The 21,671-nt window shown below is 45.7% G+C and overlaps 1 pseudogene; it reads left to right on the top strand.

Annotated features, from left to right (window-relative positions):
* LOC146772868 (rho guanine nucleotide exchange factor 11-like) overlaps window positions 1-21,671 on the top strand; it is a 256,324-nt pseudogene that overhangs the window by 221,483 nt on the left and 13,170 nt on the right.

The raw sequence follows: 21,671 nt of genomic DNA, 5'->3' as shown, positions 1-21,671 counted from the left end.
GTCCCTACCCCTGGATAGGGGGTTGGCCAACACCCACAGTTTTATCTGTAGATGATACTGTCCTGCTCTTTTGAATGCCCGTGGGGCTGCAGAACTGAATAGTTTATCAGAGTACTGAGAATCTGGAGGCATGGAAGTTGATGCTTCCAAATCCAAGATCCTGTCTCTAAACCTGCACATATCCCATAGTAGGATTTCTTTTATATGTGCAGAGCCAAGCTCCAGCAGGTTTATCACTTTGACTATCTAGGGGTGAGGTTTCACACATCTACTAACCCAATTATTGAAATCTGAGCTTTCATTGACTCATGGATCGCCCTGTATTACCAAATGTTACAAAACCACTGCACCAAAACCAGTGCCCTTAGTCGTAGACATTTACAGGGCCAAGGCACAGTCAGTAGCCCTGCATGGAGCTGAACTGTGGGGGATAAAGGACATTAAGGGGCTGACCACCAAAGAACACTGTCTTATAAAAACCTTATTTACTTTACCCAACAGTACAACCACACTTCCCCTGTGTTTTGAGATACGACTTAAACAAATCGGGGACACAGCAAAAATAGGACCACTACTTCTCTGAGTGCGATTGTGGTCCTCCTCTGAACTGACTAATAGGTCTGCGCTTGAGGAGATTGTTAGCATGGGGAATTGCATTACTATCTCCTGGTTCAGCAATGTGAAGTTGCTTGGGCATGTACTGGTCGGACCCTTTACTATGTAAACCTAACTCCAAGTCAATTGTTAAGGAGAAATATTGGACCTATGTGACTGAGTCATATCACCGTAATGTGAAGTCAATTGGGCTGACTGATTGGTTCCTGGACTTTAAACATGTCCCCTCTTTAGATTCTTATATGGACGCCTTTGTTTCACAGCTAGCCCATACCTTGTTAATGAAAGCAAGACATGGCACCTTACAGGTGAATACATTTACGCATAAATGGGACTTAGGCGACTCTAAATTGCAGAGCTGCATGATCTGCACTGATAGCATTGAGGATGTTGATCATGTATTGTTTTTCTATTCACTTTATGTAAAATCTAGAAGGTCCTGGATTAGGTCAATGTGTGCTACTTTGGGCACAATACATTTTAGTGTTGCCTATCGCATTCGAAGAACTGACATCAGTATCCCTAGGGCACTAAGCCTGGGAAGTTATCTTTTAGCAGTTAGACACACAAGAAAACCGCTGGGCCTCCAGCTTCAATTATTTAGCATGCTTCATGGAGATGATACACATTGGGCTACTAGGGCATTAAGCCTGAGTAGCTACCCATTATATAATCCAGCTCGGACTTGAACCCCTGTGCTATTGATGCATGTCTACATTCCAAACTGCTCTTCTCATGAACCATGCTTGCTCGTATGACGGGACGCTCTTCCTCCTTTTAAATCTTTGGCCAACTGGATGCTCTGCTATTATGAACTGGAAGACATCATTTGCCTCTGTGTATCGGTTTGCTCATTGATTTTAAATATAACTTACATCTGCATGTTTTTACATTATTAGTACTGTGCTAAATGAATTCCGATGATTTAATTGCTTTCATAGTTTTTTGCATTTTAATTATGAATGCTGATTTTATTGTGTTTTATTGCGAATATTTTTAATTGTCTGTTTTATGGTCTTATTCCCAGTGATGACTTCTATGCTTTTGGATCAAAGATAGTAATGGTCGATACGTTTTCCTTCCAAACTGGTTTTTGCTCTTAAATGTTGCAGATTCATTTTCCTTGGTAATTGATTTTGGGAGATAAAACAATCTATTTAAGGCGTCCTTATACTGGTATCGTATAATCACACAATCAAAGCTGTTTCTTTGATCAACTTCAGGCTGAGATGACTGCGGCACACTGAAGATGGGGCTGGGAGGTTTTCACAAGCTAACTCATCTGATCAGATAGTGAGCTAGAATAATAACAGTCACATTTTGATTAATTTTGTGCCTAGAGTTTGCTGCTTGATAATTATTCAAAAAGGCTTACTTTGGCTGGCAGCCATTGTGAAGGGCTTACTCTGCAGAGGATGGAGTCATCATGTTAACTCCTAGGGTTATCGATTCCTTTTATTATAGCCTTAGAGCCCACCGTAGTAGGCTCTACCAGCCATTAAAGGCCTGCCTCAGCGTTGGATTTTAACAAGGGAGCGGCCTTTAATGGCCGGTAGACCCCGCTACGGCTATTAGAAAATTCTGCCCCTACAGCACATGTTCCAGTTTGTAAAACAAAGGCCTCACTGACGCCCAAGGGGGTTGAAATCCCCTCGGGCTCTGAAAGGCCTTTGTTCACAGCTGTGGCTGTGAACAAACATTGGAATGTTGATGCTCTGAGCTTCTACCTGTCATTAGAAGCCCAGAGCATGCCATTGTTTTCTATGGAGCGCTCAACATTCTAATGTTCTAAAATGGATTAGAGTTGTAATTAATGATTGATCCCCTCTCATCCAGAGACCTGTTTGGAGCAACTGCACACTGTACAGAGATATACGCATGTTTAAAAATAGTTCTTGTTTTTGTGGTTTAGACTCTACTTTACTGGAAAAAGGAAAGTTCTCCAAATGTTTTACTGACCCAATAGTTTACTTTCTAGGTAAGATTGCAAACTTGTTCTTGCTGTCACAGCATGATATATTAAATATATTTCTTGAACACAGTAATTCCTCCAGGATTCATGGCTGTCACCAAATAAACCTGCGGTGGGACAGTTGACTGGATACTTATGCTGTAGACACCCAGGTCTTCTGATGGACTGGTGCAGATGATTCATCAGTTTGCCTGCGGACGCATTTGTCTTTGTAACGTTGATGAGGGACTTGGAGGAGGTTTTTCAGTAATGAGAGTGACAAGTACAACATTTATATCCTTGGACAGAAATGAAAGATCAACTTAGTGAAGAACTGTGTGTGTAATATAGACAGAGTGAAAATCTGTATGCTTCAATTCACTGGAATCGGTGATGACAGGGCAGAGAAGTAAAGTGGTTTCAGGTCAGGAAGCAGATCTGGACAGTGTGATTCTGGACACTTTGCTGATATAATTTGTCTTCTGTATTAAGGATAGATCTGTTCTTAGTTGTGGCCCTTTTGATGGTATTGGTGAAGCGACTGTAGGCACTGACACAAACAAGCCTGTCCATGGGGCATTTAGGATGAGTCTCCAGGAGGGCCCCTCTATTGTTATTCCTGGTCCCTTTTGGCCACTGTGTATATGAGTTCTTCAGGGTACGATCTCTGGGACAAATGGGTGCCGAGCGTCTCTCCATGTTCCTTAAACTTTGCTACATCAGTGCAGTTCCTCCTGCTCCTTAAGATTTGTCCCACTTGAAAATTGTTCCTAAAGGCACTTGGATGGAAGCTGTCATAGCACAAGAGGGAATTGCCTGTCCTCTGTACAGTTCTGAGCAAATTCCTCACTCCTTCGGGTACAGATGACGGTCGAGGAAGGGAAGTGATGTTTTACTGGGTTTAAACATGCTCGATACAGCACAGGCCGGAGCAGCTTAAGTTACACACACACATAGACACACATAACAGGTACAGCACAGGCAGCAGTAGTGCAGTCTCCCTCACACCGACAGGTAGCAGCGGGGCCCTTATCCTTTAATGCACCAGATGGTTGCAGCAAATTAAATTAGCCAAACTTTCCTCACAAGTACAGATTGTAGAGCACAGATGCAGCGGTAAACACTCCCCTCTGTACAGTGAATGGGATCATTACTTGCACTGGCAGCCCATGTCTCCCTATACACATAGGATGGGTAAAAGCCAGGCAGCAGCAGTGCAGGGACACACAGAACAGCCATCGCTCCATTCATCCATCCACCCAAGCACAGCACAATAGGAGTGAAGTACATGACCACCGCTCAGGAAAAATAAAACATTCAAATGTAAATGCCTTACTGACTTTCTGAGACACACATGACCCACCAGCTGATGCCCACAGCAAGACCTGCACAGTCAGGAGTAAGGAATATGAAAGTCAGATTCCTTGGTGTGATGTTAAAGAGGGCAAACAAGCATTGCAAGTGATTCAGACAAATGCCCTAGTGTTTCATTAGTTGTTGATGGAAGTGGCGCCCCTTTCATTCTTTGGCCGCATGAAATACCATCAGAAATATCTTCCTATTGGTGAAGCTTTTAAGTTATAATTTAACCACATTCTGTATTGTGTGCACCTCTTTTTTTATGAGAGGAGAAAGTTCGATTTATATTGAAATGCATGGTGCAGTAATGTAATAGGGCTGTAGGCAATCCTATTTAACTTCACAAATAGGGTGTTTTTGGGCTTTGGGTTTCTGTTTTTTTTTCTGTAAAAACGTTCCATCTTGGCAAATCATTGAAAATTGGCTACTAACAATCTTTTAGGTGATTACAATTTCATGTATCTGATCCCTTTCTTAATCTTTTTTTCTATTTGTCTCTTTTCTTCTCACTTTTTTCATATTGTCTCTTCTTCTCTGCACACCCACAAACCCCCTTCCCTTTTCCTTTGTGGTGTTTTCTACACAGCTGAGATGGTGGGCAATAATACCATCATACCATTGCCAGACAGCCACCAATCAGAAACCGAACTGAAGAATGTGGGAGGCGGAGCTAACTTAGTTGGTAATCACATTCTCATTTTCTGGTCACGAGAGTTGGAAATGATGCGAGGTAGTCTGTGCGAACAAAACGAAGGTCAGAGCTAGAACTACCTTATCCTGCTTTTGGTTTAGTGGAGTGAATGAAACTGAATGTAAACACAGTGGAAGAAGCCTATTATGATTACTGTATCCATATGAACATTAGCAGTGTGACTCACCTAACACACATAGACTCAATGTCACTTCACATTATGCAACTAGCGGGTTTCCATCAGTGGATCCCACAGCATTAAAGTATGACTTGCTCTTGCTTGGAGGTATTGACACAAACAGTGTGTGTATCCTTCAGGAAGAATTTATTTTCCTTCATTTAATATTTGTGTGTAAGTTCTGCAGTAAAAACACGAACCAGAGGGCTTAAATATGAAGGAGAGTGATGGTGTTTAAACCATCTTCTGGAATATTTATTTTGAGTTTACACTTTTGGGATGTTTATTTCCTCAACTATCTTACTCGGCAAGCACCATGACTATTGTCTTCAGTATCACCAAAAGATTTCCCAATATGTAGAGCGATTGAATACTCATTAAGTGCATGCGGAGCTGGGGCTCGATTATGTCTGACGTGATCTCCTTAAGCCCGCTCCGGTGTTGGATTAAGATCTGGAGCAGGGTGGAGCTGAAGCTAAGCCGGTTGATCCTCGAGGACTGTCTGTCGCTGGACCGGGCAACTAGTATACCTTGGATTGCTTATGTTAAGGCATCCTAGGCAGGGCCGATACCTTTATGAATCGGATTCCATTCTCTGCCCACGATTTGGGCAATGTTAAAAGATTATTCCTTGAATGCTCCTGATCAGATAAAAAAGGTTTAGAACTTCAGAAGCCATTGGTGAGGGGCCACATTCTTAAAAAAACTGTGCAAGGGATGGAGCATACTTGGGCCTGGTTCGCTCACAGCACGGTAGGTTTTTATTGGTCAGGTTTAGGTTTAATCAAGTGCACCATTTTTTGGCTTCCCCTTGTGGGTGGGTACGGCCTGAGGTAAGGGCTCCCTGCGGTTGTGACAGTGTGTCTTTGCAGGACCTGCTCCATTTTATAATGTTTTGCTCCTATTTCAGCTGGCCTAGGAAGCGTTTCTTAATCCCTTTGCTGAAATCACTGCAGTTTAAACAAGTCGGGCCTGCCTTGTACCTTCAGACGCTCCCTACGGAGCATGTGACCTTTACTGTTTTATCTTTTTTACAAGCTGTCTGGGCGTCCAGGAAAACGAGACCGGATTAATTGTTTTATATTGTTAGACCTGGCACCATTGGCGTGAGTCTCCCTTCCATTTATTTCCACTGTGCCTCCTCTGTTTTTCTGGTGATAAATGCTCTGGGCGCTGCGCCACTGCCATTCAGTGCCGCAGCGCGGATGCTCCCTGTATAAAGATGACATATGAATTGGTGTATCCCTGATCGGCTTATTTGGTCTACCTGTTAGTCCCTAGTAATGTGGCCTGTGTGTGCCCAGGTCTGGTAACCCAAATGCTGCTATTGGGCCTGCAGCGCTGATTTGCGCCACCCACAGAAGCAGCTTGTAAAGTGTGTCTCAGACCTGCCACTGCAGTGTCTGTGTGCAGTCAAGAACTGCCATCTTGGCTGTGAAGTGCACCCACTTCCCAGCCCCTGAACCTTCCCTTGGCATCATGTAAGCCACCCCTATGGTAGGGTGCATTGTATGTGTAAGGTAGGACATGCTCTGATGTGTGTAGCATGTCCTGGTAGTGTATTACACCCAATTTCGTTTTTCACTACTGTATGGCTACCTGTTCTCCATAGGCCAGAATGGGAGGTTTGGCTATTACATTCTATAGTCCTAACTGACCCATAGAACATGGTAATAATAATAATAATCTTTATTCGGTTATATAAAAACAGTTATAACCATAAAAGCTTTTACAAAAAGAAAAACATATCATCCTCAGTATACACACAATGTGAAATTGTTTAGTTTAACATAAATACTTTCAACCCAAATTGGATCTATGATTATAAATGCACTTTAAAAACATAGCTACACTTTTTGTAATCAGTGTAGTATTCAGAAATTGTAGGTGCAGCATAGCAGGACGACATCTTCTAAAACCAAGCTTTCTTAACAACGGGGTCAACCATAAATTGCGATGGACAACATAAAATTTACAAAACAAAACAGTGTGCATAGTTGTTTGTGTTGAAGTTTCATCGCAAGGGCACGCCACTAAAGTTCGTTCCCAGGAGTTACATTTTGGGAAGGCTACAAGCCTATGGAAGACATTCAATCTGAAACGTGTCAGCAAGAGGCGCTCAAATTGGGACTCAACATAGGTCAGGTATGGTTCAATGGTGAGAGAAGTCTCAACCATCAGAGAATGTTGGACCGATGTTTTACTTGACTCTTTTGTGATCCGTAATTCTTCCAGATGAGAAAGGGCTCTTATTTTTAGATCTTTCTTCGAAATCTCGGACATTAATTCGGGATTATCATAATATTTAATCAGATCTAGATCATTGAAAAACTTTTTTATGTACAGTAGCCATTCTATTTTTCCTGCGTGCTCCAGCGTCATGCAATCTGCTATAATCTCCTTTGTGAGTAGATTTTTTGATGACATCCAAATACGGCGCCACAATAGAAGAGGTTGGACTTTAGCCAAGTCTTCGATGTGGGCCATACCAAGTTCGGCATGACAAGAAAACGTAGACACACGTTTTGGGGTCATCAGGAGAAATCTCATGAAAACATTCTCTGCGATTTGGAGTACGTTCGTGCTTTTATGGCCCCACAAACCTGCCCCGTAGAGTGCGATAGAATGGCATTTTGCTGTATAAATGCGAAGAAGTTCTATGGGTGGTCTTTTCCCTAGTTTCTGTGAAAATTTTATGAGTGCCATTATTGCACGCAAGAGATAATGTTTTCTAGCATTAATGGCCACTTTCCAATTAAGTTTTTCATCAATCAATACTCCAAGGTATGAGTATTGATTAGTGGATTCCAACTTCTCTTTGTTTAGGAATATGGACTTTCCCCTTTTCCTGTCCTTTCCCGCCACCATTACATAAGTTTTTTTGATGTTTATTTTTAGGTCTAGAGTATCCATAAACTGGGCATACCTGTCAAGGGATTTCTGTAGCTCTCGCGGGGTGCGCGCTAAAATTACTGCGTCATCCGCGTAAAGAAGCGCTGGAATAAGGCGGTCTTTTATTCAAGGGAGATCCTGGGCCCCCCTCAACATTGCGACCTCCAGACCGTTGGTATACAGACAGAAGAGGAAGGGGGCCAGGACACACCCCTGCCTCACGCCGCGTTCCACCTGAAATGACTCAGATACTTCGCCCTGTGTACCAAAACGGACCCTCGACGTAGGATTAGAGTATAATGCCCGAAGGAGGGTTACAAGGGCTGGATCTATTTCCATGTCAGTTAGGACAGACCAGAGCTTTGAGTGGGAGATGCAATCGAAGGCCGCGGAAAGATCGACATATACCATATACAATCTGCCTTCTTTTGCTGTTACGTATTTCCCCATCAATAGGCTTAAGTTCAGTGCCTGTTCTATAGTTCCGAATCCTTCTCGGAAGCCAAACTGAATATTTGATAGTATATTGTGGTCTTCTGCCCAGTCTTGAAGTCGCTGTAAGACCACTCTACCCAGGACTTTACCGAGGGAGTCCAGTAGTGATATTGGCCGATAACAGGAGACCTCATCTCTATTTCCCTTCTTAAAGATCGGGATCATAATTGATTGGGTCCAAGTTTCAAATAGCCCATGCCTCATTGTCGCATCGAACACCCTTTTTAAGATTGGTGCCCATAAGTCAAGTTTAAATTTAAAAAAGTCGACTGGGACGCCATCTGGACCGGGGGCTTTTCCTCCTTTACTTGCTTTCACTGCCTTAATTATTTCGTGTAATTCAAAGCTTAGAGGGATCGGAAATAGGATGTCTTGGGGACTATCCTCCTTCTTCTCATCTAAGTCTGTTATTTGAGTTTTACTGAACACTTTAGCAAAATGGTTTACCCATGTCGGGCCATCAATCGCTACATCGATTGAAGGCTGGTCACTGGAGTCGGACAGGAAGGGAGTCTTCACTATCCTCCAGAACAGCTCTCCATTTTTAGACTGAGAGCTCTCGTGCAGTTGATCCCATAGGGAATCTTTTATTTTCCGCTTCCTTAATCTGCAAGCTAGACGGTAAGAGGTCCTTAGCCGGCGAATTTCGTCTTGGTCTCTTACAGATTTTGACAGTGCTTTTTTCAAAAGTTTATGAGCTACGGTGCATTCGTGACTAAACCACCCTCTTTTATCACCTTTCTTCCCTTTATTAGTACAAGTTAAAAAATTATTTACTTTCTTCAGAATTAGACTAAAATTAATTAACAGTTCTTTTTGGTTGGTGTTGCTATCTAGACATTTCATAATCGCCGGATAAACGGCTTGGACCACCTTCTTGGTTATTGTTTCTGGTTCGATCTTGCCCCAACTTATGGCATAACCATTTAGTTTTGCCAAGCGAATGTTGTTTTGGGCAAGAGCAGACATCAGCGAGTATGGTTTAAATTTCCCTGCATCAAGGGTTAGGTTAAAAACCAACGCTGCATGGTCACTTAATGCATTAATTATTAATCTAAAATTCTGTGCTCTACTGCCCAGCGTAGCTGTGATCAAAATATAATCAATTGTTGTCTCCCACCCTCTCCCCAGATATGTAGCCTGCAATTGTCCTGATATAGTATTGGAATTATTTAGGATCATTAGACCTAGTTCCGACATCATTTCGTTAAGTAATTCTCCTAACTTTGTATGACTGAAATGGGTCTCGTAGTTATCAGTTTCTTCCCCATCCCCACAAGCGCAACAGTTTGACACATTACAGGGGTGATGATTAAAATCACCGCCCCACACAATGCTAGGGACATCTGTCCCTTGTATTCTACTAATCAATGTAAAAAGTTTGTTACGGATGGCCTCAAGTAGTTCTGGTCTCTCTGATTCTGGAAGGTTGTCGTAGGAATTTACTAGGAAAATAACCCCCTTCCCCTCAAACGAAAGTTTTAGAATCTGATGGTTAGTGTGTAATCTCAGGGGAGTGACTTTTAACCCAGATATGGTATTTTTTATGAATATCGTCAAACCCCCCTTCGCCCTGCCATGTAAGCCTGCAATAGCCGGTGAAAAATAAGTTTTGTATCCCAACAGATGTTGTTCGTTGGTAGACCATGTCTCTTGGAGACAGATTACATGGTGATCTTCAACAAACTTCATGAGAGTCCCATCCAATACTTTGTCTCGTACACCCGCAATGTTCCATGACATAAACTGTACATTGATACAAGCGTTTCTTGGGTCTGAGCTTTTACAAATATTAAGTACTTTCTCTGCAGGCGAAATTTCTACCACTCTTAGATCTGTAACCCCCGCCTGTTCGGGTGATAATTGATGTGACCTCGTTAAAAAAGAATCAGAAACCCTATGCTGTAGGGGGATTGGTACAGAAGGGGGGGTCCTAATTTCTTTAGATCTAGTTTCCACGGGTTCAGATACATGGTCCGAAGCTTTGGAAGACGAATGGTGAGATGCGATGAATTTTCCAGTTTGGGTCTCTTTGATGTTAAGTCAATCTACATCTTCCAAACCGCACAAGGCGGCATAACGATTAGAGGTAGGAATATTAAATCTCTGATATATCTGAGAATTATTATACCTTGGAGCCTGGTTTGGAGCTTGAAATGGTTGGTAGTTATTGCTCATAGGTCTACTATTCAGCTGCGGATAGAAAGCATGGTTATGTGCAGCTTGGAGGGAGAAACAATGATCCATTTTACCCCAATTCATAGGAAGATCTTGTTTAACATCTGGAGTGGAGCAGGCGATCAATTCTCTAGGGTAGAAATAGTCAACCAGGTGTGTAGCAATTGCGACCTCCCCTCTAGCCTCGAACCAGTCACCTATACATCTGACCGCTCTGTGATCTCTGAAATTTATGATTATCACATCCCCCTTCTTATCTTTAGGTCTAGTACCTACCCAACATGTACGTCTCACCATAAGAATTTCCCCGTTTATGTGTGCAGGGAGGGGTCTATTTAGGTTCAACCAATGCATGGCTTTATTTTTTAACGCATGGAAGTCCTCCCTTGCACCTGGTGTTAATTCTGGGACCCCTGTCATGATGACTGTGTATGGGGCTGATTCGGGCGGTAGGTCCACCCTTCTGCTTACTGGGATATATTGTGGCTGGGTTGACCAATCACGCTTCTCATGATCTGTTACATCCTTTTTCTTCGTGATGGGTATTTCCGAAGAATGAGTTCTATTTTTACTTTTTTGTTCTTCGGTGTCCAGATGAGTGGCAAATTTCTGTCTATTACCCACCTTATTGACCCCTTCAGTGTCTCTACTATTTGTTATGAGCTGTGTCCTACCTTGATCTGCGGTATTATTAGATGGTATATCCGCAGAGTTTACCCCCGAGATGGTGAGCGAATTTATCAAGTGATCATCCGTAAGGGGTCGCGCTACCATGGGAGGAGGAACATGTTCCTTCACATTATTTTTAATCTGGGTATTGATCGATTCAGATATAAGTAGATTATTCATTCCCACTTGTTTACTTAACTCCTCTAGGTGGAGAGTTATTAATCTGGACCTTTCAAGAAGGGGAAGTAAAAGGGATTTGACCATTGTCTCTAGTTTAGCAAGTAGGTCGCTCAAGATTTCCGGGCTGGATAACAATCCTGGAGTGTTTGTGCATGGAAGAGGAGTGTTTGTTGCTACGGAACCTACGTGATTCTGTTTTTGTGTGAGCGATTTAGCTTTTTTCTTTTTCGTCAAGAGTGGTCTAGTAAGTATGCCTCGTCTCTTTCTTGTTGGTGGTCTATTTACCACTGGGGGGGAGGAGATAGCTAAATTGGGTGAATCCGAGAGCCCCGATAAGGTAAGTGTGATAATATTATCATCGGGCTGGGGGACCTCACCAAGGGAATTAACATGTGACGTATTTTTTGTTATTCCAGGCGTTGAATAAGATCTAGAAATTCCGGTACCCACATTCACCACCTCTGGAGATAGGATTTTGCCAATTGTGCCCAGTGAGGAACGCTTGCCTGTTAAGAGGTCTAAAGATAGTCGTTTTTCCGTATCCGCTATCTCCTTCTCCAAGACAGTAGTCACACGCTTGAAGAATTGATCGATAGTGCCAGATACTGGGCCTTTAGAGGTGTTTACGGTTAGGGTACGCGACTTATCAGCACTTTGTGACATGATGTTATAATGCGGTAGAGCTACAACAACAAAGATACCACAGTGAGTCAGTGTCCGCAACAGGCGAAGGTCTCAAACAGTTTAGATCAGTGTGTGATAGATACTCTCACCATTAAATGAAGGTTAGGGGAGTGGCCCGTCCCATCCACGATCGTCCTCGGACGGCCTCAGACGGCCCACCCTTTGCCCAGGCTTCGCCCCAGTCTGCGCCCCGCTCGCGTCCCGCTCACGCGAGGAGGGGCGGAAGTTAAATAGCGGGAGGAGGAGGGTCCGGGAAGAGGCACCAGGTGCGTCCTATGATGGCGAGGCAAGGCACCCTGGGCCTCGCAGTCCCAGCGCGTAGTCAAGAGCAGCCTTCAAGGGATTGTTCCGCCGGCAATTTCCTTCGGCTCCAACCACTTTAAAATCAGCGTCCTTAAAAGTGTCCACGTTCTGCGCCTACGAGCGGCTCCCGCGAAGCGGGGGCCGCGAGGCGTTTAAGAAGGGAAAGGTTGATGGGAGGAGGGTCCGGGAAGAGGCACCAGGTGCGTCCTATGATGGCGAGGCAAGGCACCCTGGGCCTCGCAGTCCCAGCGCGTAGTCAAGAGCAGCCTTCAAGGGATTGTTCCGCCGGCAATTTCCTTCGGCTCCAACCACTTTAAAATCAGCGTCCTTAAAACTTAAAAGTGTCCACGTTCTGCGCCTACGAGCGGCACCCGCGAAGCGGGGGCCGCGAGGCGTTTAAGAAGGGAAAGGTTGATGGGAGGAGGGTCCGGGAAGAGGCACCAGGTGCGTCCTATGATGGCGAGGCAAGGCACCCTGCGCCTCGCAGTCCCAGCGCGTAGTCAAGAGCAGCCTTCAAGGGATTGTTCCGCCGGCAATTTCCTTCGGCTCCAACCACTTTAAAATCAGCGTCCTTAAAAGTGTCCACGTTCTGCGCCTACGAGCGGCACCCGCGAAGCGGGGGCCGCGAGGCGTTTAAGAAGGGAAAGGTTGATGGGAGGAGGGTCCGGGAAGAGGCACCAGGTGCGTCCTATGATGGCGAGGCAAGGCACCCTGGGCCTCGCAGTCCCAGCGCGTAGTCAAGAGCAGCCTTCAAGGGATTGTTCCGCCGGCAATTTCCTTCGGCTCCAACCACTTTAAAATCAGCGTCCTTAAAAGTGTCCACGTTCTGCGCCTACGAGCGGCTCCCGCGAAGCGGGGGCCGCGAGGCGTTTAAGAAGGGAAAGGTTGATGGGAGGAGGGTCCGGGAAGAGGCACCAGGTGCGTCCTATGATGGCGAGGCAAGGCACCCTGGGCCTCGCAGTCCCAGCGCGTAGTCAAGAGCAGCCTTCAAGGGATTGTTCCGCCGGCAATTTCCTTCGGCTCCAACCACTTTAAAATCAGCGTCCTTAAAACTTAAAAGTGTCCACGTTCTGCGCCTACGAGCGGCTCCCGCGAAGCGGGGGCCGCGAGGCGTTTAAGAAGGGAAAGGTTGATGGGAGGAGGGTCCGGGAAGAGGCACCAGGTGCGTCCTATGATGGCGAGGCAAGGCACCCTGGGCCTCGCAGTCCCAGCGCGTAGTCAAGAGCAGCCTTCAAGGGATTGTTCCGCCGGCAATTTCCTTCGGCTCCAACCACTTTAAAATCAGCGTCCTTAAAAGTGTCCACGTTCTGCGCCTACGAGCGGCTCCCGCGAAGCGGGGGCCGCGAGGCGTTTAAGAAGGGAAAGGTTGATGGGAGGAGGGTCCGGGAAGAGGCACCAGGTGCGTCCTATGATGGCGAGGCAAGGCACCCTGGGCCTCGCAGTCCCAGCGCGTAGTCAAGAGCAGCCTTCAAGGGATTGTTCCGCCGGCAATTTCCTTCGGCTCCAACCACTTTAAAATCAGCGTCCTTAAAAGTGTCCACGTTCTGCGCCTACGAGCGGCTCCCGCGAAGCGGGGGCCGCGAGGCGTTTAAGAAGGGAAAGGTTGATGGGAGGAGGGTCCGGGAAGAGGCACCAGGTGCGTCCTATGATGGCGAGGCAAGGCACCCTGGGCCTCGCAGTCCCAGCGCGTAGTCAAGAGCAGCCTTCAAGGGATTGTTCCGCCGGCAATTTCCTTCGGCTCCAACCACTTTAAAATCAGCGTCCTTAAAAGTGTCCACGTTCTGCGCCTACGAGCGGCTCCCGCGAAGCGGGGGCCGCAAGGCGTTTAAGAAGGGAAAGGTTGATGGGAGGAGGGTCCGGGAAGAGGCACCAGGTGCGTCCTATGATGGCGAGGCAAGGCACCCTGGGCCTCGCAGTCCCAGCGCGTAGTCTAGAGCAGCCTTCAAGGGATTGTTCCGCCGGCAATTTCCTTCGGCTCCAACCACTTTAAAATCAGCGTCCTTAAAAGTGTCCACGTTCTGCGCCTACGAGCGGCTCCCGCGAAGCGGGGGCCGCGAGGCGTTTAAGAAGGGAAAGGTTGATGGGAGGAGGGTCCGGGAAGAGGCACCAGGTGCGTCCTATGATGGCGAGGCAAGGCACCCTGGGCCTCGCAGTCCCAGCGCGTAGTCAAGAGCAGCCTTCAAGGGATTGTTCCGCCGGCAATTTCCTTCGGCTCCAACCACTTTAAAATCAGCGTCCTTAAAAGTGTCCACGTTCTGCGCCTACGAGCGGCACCCGCGAAGCGGGGGCCGCGAGGCGTTTAAGAAGGGAAAGGTTGATGGGAGGAGGGTCCGGGAAGAGGCACCAGGTGCGTCCTATGATGACGAGGCAAGGCACCCTGGGCCTCGCAGTCCCAGCGCGTAGTCAAGAGCAGCCTTCAAGGGATTGTTCCGCCGGCAATTTCCTTCGGCTCCAACCACTTTAAAATCAGCGTCCTTAAAAGTGTCCACGTTCTGCGCCTACGAGCGGCTCCCACGAAGCGGGGGCCGCGAGGCGTTTAAGAAGGGAAAGGTTGATGGGAGGAGGGTCCGGGAAGAGGCACCAGGTGCGTCCTATGATGGCGAGGCAAGGCACCCTGGGCCTCGCAGTCCCAGCGCGTAGTCAAGAGCAGCCTTCAAGGGATTGTTCCGCCGGCAATTTCCTTCGGCTCCAACCACTTTAAAATCAGCGTCCTTAAAAGTGTCCACGTTCTGCGCCTACGAGCGGCGCCCGCGAAGCGGGGGCCGCGAGGCGTTTAAGAAGGGAAAGGTTGATGGGAGGAGGGTCCGGGAAGAGGCACCAGGTGCGTCCTATGATGGCGAGGCAAGGCACCCTGGGCCTCGCAGTCCCAGCGCGTAGTCAAGAGCAGCCTTCAAGGGATTGTTCCGCCGGCAATTTCCTTCGGCTCCAACCACTTTAAAATCAGCGTCCTTAAAAGTGTCCACGTTCTGCGCCTACGAGAACATGGTAGAAAAAAGAATTTAGTATGCCTGAGCTCAGAATATTAAAATACATCTTTTAGTGGGGTTTATTTTTATATTCTGTGTTTGAAAATACCACTTTTAGAAAGTAGGTACTTTCTTGCCTAAGCCTTCCAGTGTGCTCTGCTGTTATGTGTATTGGCTGTCTGGTTTTGGAGGGACAGGGCAGGCTGAGTCAGACCTGGGTTGAATAGAGAGATCTGCCTTGGAGTGAGGGGAGGGGTAGCTCCTGCACTTGAATAGGGCTGTGCCTGGCAAGGTGAATGCTGGCTCCACCTCCCACTGTGCGTCTGAGGGCAGACCCCCTCTTTCTGAAAGGAAGGATGCAGCCTGGTAAACAAAGTGTTCCAGGGCTGGGCAGAACTGGGTTCAGTGACTTGTAGCTTCTGAGAACAAAGAGTTTTGGGGTATAAATATCTGTGCTGAAACCCCTACAATTTGTATTGCCCATGGATCTCAAGACCAACCTCTGTCCGTGGAACTGCAGAAAGCTGCAGGAGAGGACTGTCCTGGTGTTGTGTGCTGTTCCCTGGATTGGCCTGCAGTAGTTTTCATTGGACTGGAAAAAGGAGGGAAAAGGAGCTGTAAGATAACTTTTTAATCTTGAACCTGCAATCACCCATGGGCTAGAGAGAGAACTAGCCCCCTGACTGAAGTCTCAGGACCAGTAGACTTAATTTTCGTCGCTAAGGCCTGTTAGTGAGCCGCCGCAGCCGAGGAGCGTCAAGAAAATCATCGCATCGCTGCCACTGAGAGCTCGCTGGCCTGATCATCGACCCGCACGTATGCGGGCCTAAAATTATCGCTACAGCCGCGGAGCGTCAGGAAGATCGTCGCCTCGCTGCCGCCGAGGGCACGCTGGCCTGATCATCGACCCGCACGTTTGCGGCCCGAAAATCATTGCTACAGCCGCGGAGCGTCAGGAAAATCGTCGCATCGCTGCCTCTGAGGGCTCGCTGGCCTGATCATCGCCCGCGCGTTTGCGGACCGAAAATCATGGCTACAGCAGCGGAACGTCAGGAAATTCGTCGCATCGCTGCCACTGAGGGTTTGCTGGCCTGATCATCGCCCTGCCCGGTTGCGGGCCCCAAAATTGTCGCTAACCCCCGTTAGCGAGCGGCTGTGACCAAGAGCGTGAGGAAAAACATCGCTAACCCGCCCGTGCTGCATTTTTTGTGGATTATTTGACAACATCTCAGAACTGTGAGTAAAAAGGGTCGCAGAGACCATTGCCCTGAACTGAGCTTTGCATTCCCCATTGGAACTATTTTTGCAGCATCCAGAGAGAATTATTTTTGTACAGTATTGTGGTTTCCTCGTTATTTGGTCTTGTGATAAGCCTCTACATAAAGATAACTATTTTTTGATAGCTACCTGTGTTGTCTCCCTTGGTAGTGTTCCTCACTGTTTTTGCTGTGTATGATCATCAACGCTTTACACACTGCCTCTGAGAGGGGTTGTCAAAGGGGTGCAGCCCTTCACTCTGACTTAGAAAGAAGGCTCCCTGCTTGGACAGTGGCCATCCACTGCCAACCAGAGACCCCCATTTCTAACATAGATGTTTTGTGTTTTTGTGAGTAATCATAATGTCTGTTTTTTTTACCAATGAATTTGATTTTATCATCTCTGATCTGTATTCTTTTATGGTGATTTTTTATTTACAGAATAAAGATTTATATTGAATACTCATTAAGAGTTTTAAATAACAGGCTATTCTACTATCTTGAAGCAGTGGATAGGAGACCCTGTCAAAAATCGATAGTGTCCTTTAGCTACATATAACAGTGTTTTCATGTGTAGACTACACTTCAACCCTTAACTTCTCACCTACTTTGGACCATTCCTCTTCAATCATGCACTCAAATATACCCTTCTGGTAAGATAATGTTTGGTGCAATTTTATGACATTTTGTATTTGTTTTCTAACCTTGAATCTTGTGGCTGTGCTCCAGGCTTTTGAAAAGTGCTTGTATTGTTTCAATGAGATACATTTAATGGTTTAGTCATTGAATTCATGTATGACTGGTGTTACTTTTGTTGTAAATGCACCTCCAGTGGGGTTCGGAATTCTGACTACTTTTTCTAGATTCGCTTGAGGTGATTGCTTTGTTACAACTTTTTTTCAAGAGAGAGGTCAGTGGTTCATAGAGCATGGATGCAAATTTTGTACAATAGTGAGGAGCTTTCTTAGTCCCTCTGTGGCCTGCCGCCCTTTGATTTCTTGCTGTGACCGGGTCAGGATTCATGGGATTTGTCACCTACCCATGGGTATGGGAACTTGATGTAACTGGAAGCTTCCATAAATCAGTCCTGCACAGGGTGCTTTGGCCAATTCTCATAGATTTGTGACAGCATCTTATAGAAATGGTTCAGGACTTCTTGCTGTGCGTTACTTTATGCCACACCTTTTCATATTGTTATCCGGTGCAACCTGGTAACCTCACTGAAATGATTTCAATGATGCAGTTCATTTCCAAGGCTATCAGGGCTTTTTTTTTTTTACCAGCCAGTGTCTCTTGTATCTGATTGAAGAAATGTCATTTTAACTCACTCTAGCCATTAGGTACCCCACTCTTCTCGTATCTTTTTTCATAGCAGCCACTGAGGGTCAGACAGGGCTTCTATCTAGCATGGTGTCCAGGTAGTGTCATCTGGAAATATTATGTGCTTGTAAAATGTTCTGCAGTATGCAATAGAGAGGGAGTTTATGCTGTTATGGATGTTGCTAGAATTCTCTGGTTGCTAATTTAACATCTTTTATCATGAAGGTATTCTTCTTGAAAATGGTGTTTAAGAGGTAGTGATAGTCTGGAGAAATATTTGCTCTGGAAGGCAAGACATTGTTACAGATGATATACCATAGTAAATACTACTATATCTGGTGGTGTGAGTGCAGAATAGTAAAATTCTGATTTTAATAGACAGCATTTGAGAAAACCACGTAACTGATGCACATATATTTTATTTTTCTCTGCATAATGCAGGAAATTATTTTTATAAAGCACTGCCAGCTAACCCCTTGATTCCTCTACAGATGGTGACCGCATAGCAACTGTAGGGAAAACTTGTCCGACCGACAGGACTGAAAGTAAGGCTGGTCCCAGCACCTTGAGTGCACCGACAATCAGTCGCATCAACTCCAGTGAAGACAGACATCAATTCCGAAGCACCGAGGTTGCACCTTCTGCAGAATCGCCAGCCTCCAGCCTTGTAATTCATGACATGGACATGGTCTTCAAGATGATGGAGCCGCTTACACTGAAGCTTAACGTGCAGAAGGTGAGAGTGACTGATATGCAAAATAGGATTGTTAAATGACTGATTGCCTGTGATCTATGACACCGTTAACCAAATTGCCTTAAAGCCCACGAAAACATACTTATTTTCACAATTTTAAAATTGCTATGCCATCTAGCAGCAGTATGTTTAGAATTCTAGTGGTAGATTTTTATGAACACTCCAATTTATTCTTACGCTAGATTTTTGAGAACACTCAGATTTGTTCTTATGCTGAGCATAGAGCAGCTAAGTTATGTAAAAGTTGGAATGTTCATTGGCTTTTAAAGCATTTTCAAATTCTTTGTCTTCTACAAATGAAGGTACTAGTTGTGCAGACTCTTTCAATTAAGTTTGTGATATATGAAAACTTACAGTAAGAAAAAACAATATTGTATTTTGGACAGCCTTGGAAAAGACTTCAGTCATGTCAGTCCTTTAAAATAGCATCATTACAATCCATTATGAAATCTCAATCTCAAGCATCCTGTTCAAAACATTTATGTATCACCTGCACCCCACAAGGGGAGAACATCACATTTACCTACTGGATTGCATTTTCAAGAAAACCTTTCTTGTCATATACTACACGAATAAGAAATGTATTTGAATGGTAACCCATACGCTTCAGCCGGCACCAATCTTCAGGGGCAAATCTGTGATTCAACCCTCTACTGACACCAGACATCTCCTGCTGTAGACTTCCTTGCAACTTGCCTTGGGAGGTTCATAGTGTTTAGAAATTGCCACCTACGTGCTGCATAATTCAGACTTTCCACAGCAGGGGTGGGTAGAAAATCACGATTTTATTGAAGACATGGATGCCAATAATATTAATATCTTCTCTATTGCCAACTCACAACAGCAACTTGAACAAACACTTTGGGCCCCATTAGTATGGCGGGCGGACAAAGTCCGCCCGCCATACCCTCGGGAAACGGGACCGCCCGCTGAATATGCGGCGAACCCACACTCCCAATTAGCATGCGCTCGCCACACTGGCGGGCGCATGGCGCATCTGCAACATTGCGGCGGGCGGTGCAGAGCGCACCGCCCGCTGCAATGCCACAAAGGCAGGTTGTGCGTTTCAATGCACAACGTGGCAGGCACCGCGCGATGCCTGCCACATTGTTCATTGAAAGGCAAGGGGGTACCATAGGTGCTCCCCATGTGCACCCCCCACCCCCCAGAATCCCTGGGGGCCCTCTATGGTCCCCCAATGGCGAAAACGCCTGCTTGCCGCGGAAAGGCAACACCCCGCCTGCATACTAATATGGATGGCGGTGTCTACCAGACACCGGCACCATATTAACTGCTTTTCTGCCCGGTAGGCAATCGGGCGGATTGCTTACCGGCGGAAAACCGGCGGACGGTCTTCCCATCCGCCGGGGTCCCCCCTCGCCACAGTAATTCATATGCGGGCAGTGGTTTTCTGCGGGCAGATCGCCACCGCCATACAGGCGGTGGCGATCTACCTGATATCTTAATGAGCCCCTTAGAATTAGAATACAAATCTTTTAACATTCTGCTCTATATATAATCCCAAGTCAGGCAGCCATCTTCCTTCTTTTGCTGGTAGTATTAGGAACATTAATCATCTTCATGCTTGAACATCCTGTGGTGGATAAAACCTCTTCCAACACTCCTCTGGCTTTCTTATTTACTTCCTGTGGTCACCTCCCCCCAAAAACACATAAAATATATTAAAGGGTAGGCTTAACACAGGACTGAATAATATCAGCCTCTGTGTCTTTAATAAAATCATGATATTCTACCTACCCCTGCTGCGGAACATCTGAATTTTATATCAAGGCACGGAGGCCAATATTATGCACGTTTCAAGCCTTGCCATAACATTCCTCACAGCACCTTCCATGGATAAAAAAAGAAATGTAAACACTGATTCTGTTGACCAATCCACTGCAGCTAAAATACTTGTCAATCCACCTCCTGTCACTAAAGCCTTGGGTGCCAAAGCCCCTCTTGCAGAATGTGCTACAGAGCTTGCAAGAACAAATCCTGCCATTCTCATAGCTTCCTCAACCCATCGTGCTAATGTTTGGGAGATGCAGCCTTGTAAGGATACCTACAAGAAATTATCAACTGCATCTCCCCGTTACTTCTCAAACTTTATGTTCGTCTCTCATAATAATGCAAGGATCTCACTACTCAAAGTCTTCTATAAAAAAATGTCTTGGATAAAAAAAAAGTCTGCAACATAGTCTTAGTCCTCTTCCTGATATTGAAACATACTCCTCCTGGTAAATATCTCCATGATGTCATCTCCAACACCTTAAAATATGACAATCTTCTAAACGAAATCAGACAAAGAAGCATGACTAACTTGAATGACAGATGTTTTAAATCCAAAAATTTGTTCTCTTTCCAACTATACAATTCTCTCTCAAAACAAGATCTACATTCCACAAAGATGAATACTTCCAATGGTGTCCTCAACCGCACCCTCCTCAACAACCTTTTCACCACATCATGCTGTCCCACTGGCACACTATTCTCGAACTCATGGCCTGCTGAAATCTCTGACCTACTTATATTTACTGAACTGTACGAATTCCCCTTAAGGAAAACCTCTGACAAAAAGTTAACCACCTCCACCACAGATGCTGAAATGGGATACAAATTCCACAGAACACACTAACACATCCATCTCTTTAATGCCAACCTGTATGCCTTAGATGTTCCTGGTGACCAGGATTCCTTGATGAGTTTCAAAGTTTCTGCTAATAAAGCTGAAACCTGCCAAACTCTCCCGAAATCAACCATCCCTTCAACCTCAACAGTCCCTGCAAAACTAACTTGAGTCTCTCTCCCATCGTATTTACTAACAGATCTGCGAACTCCGGCAGAAGAACTGGACCATCTATCAACAGATCCATGACGTCTGGATACCAAACCTGGGATGGACAAAAAGCAGCTATCAACACTATTTCCACTAGCTCTTTTCTCACTTTCATTAGGAATCTCTGTATCTCTGCAAATGGTGGGAAAGCATAACTGTGAGCCCTTCCCCAGTGCTGCAGAAATGCATCCTCTGTCTCTGGATCCAGCCTCCAACTGTAGAACTTGTGAATTTCAGCATTCACCCTCTTGGTGAACAAACATTAACGGTCCCCATCTGTTGCTGAGTTTCCCAAACACCCTCTTGTTCAGCATCCAATCACTGAAATGCTTCAACTTCCT

Source organism: Triturus cristatus, chromosome 12, assembly GCF_964204655.1.
Source record: "Triturus cristatus chromosome 12, aTriCri1.1, whole genome shotgun sequence".
NCBI lineage: Eukaryota > Metazoa > Chordata > Amphibia > Caudata > Salamandridae > Triturus > Triturus cristatus.
This window is presented reverse-complemented; position numbering and strand designations above follow the sequence as displayed.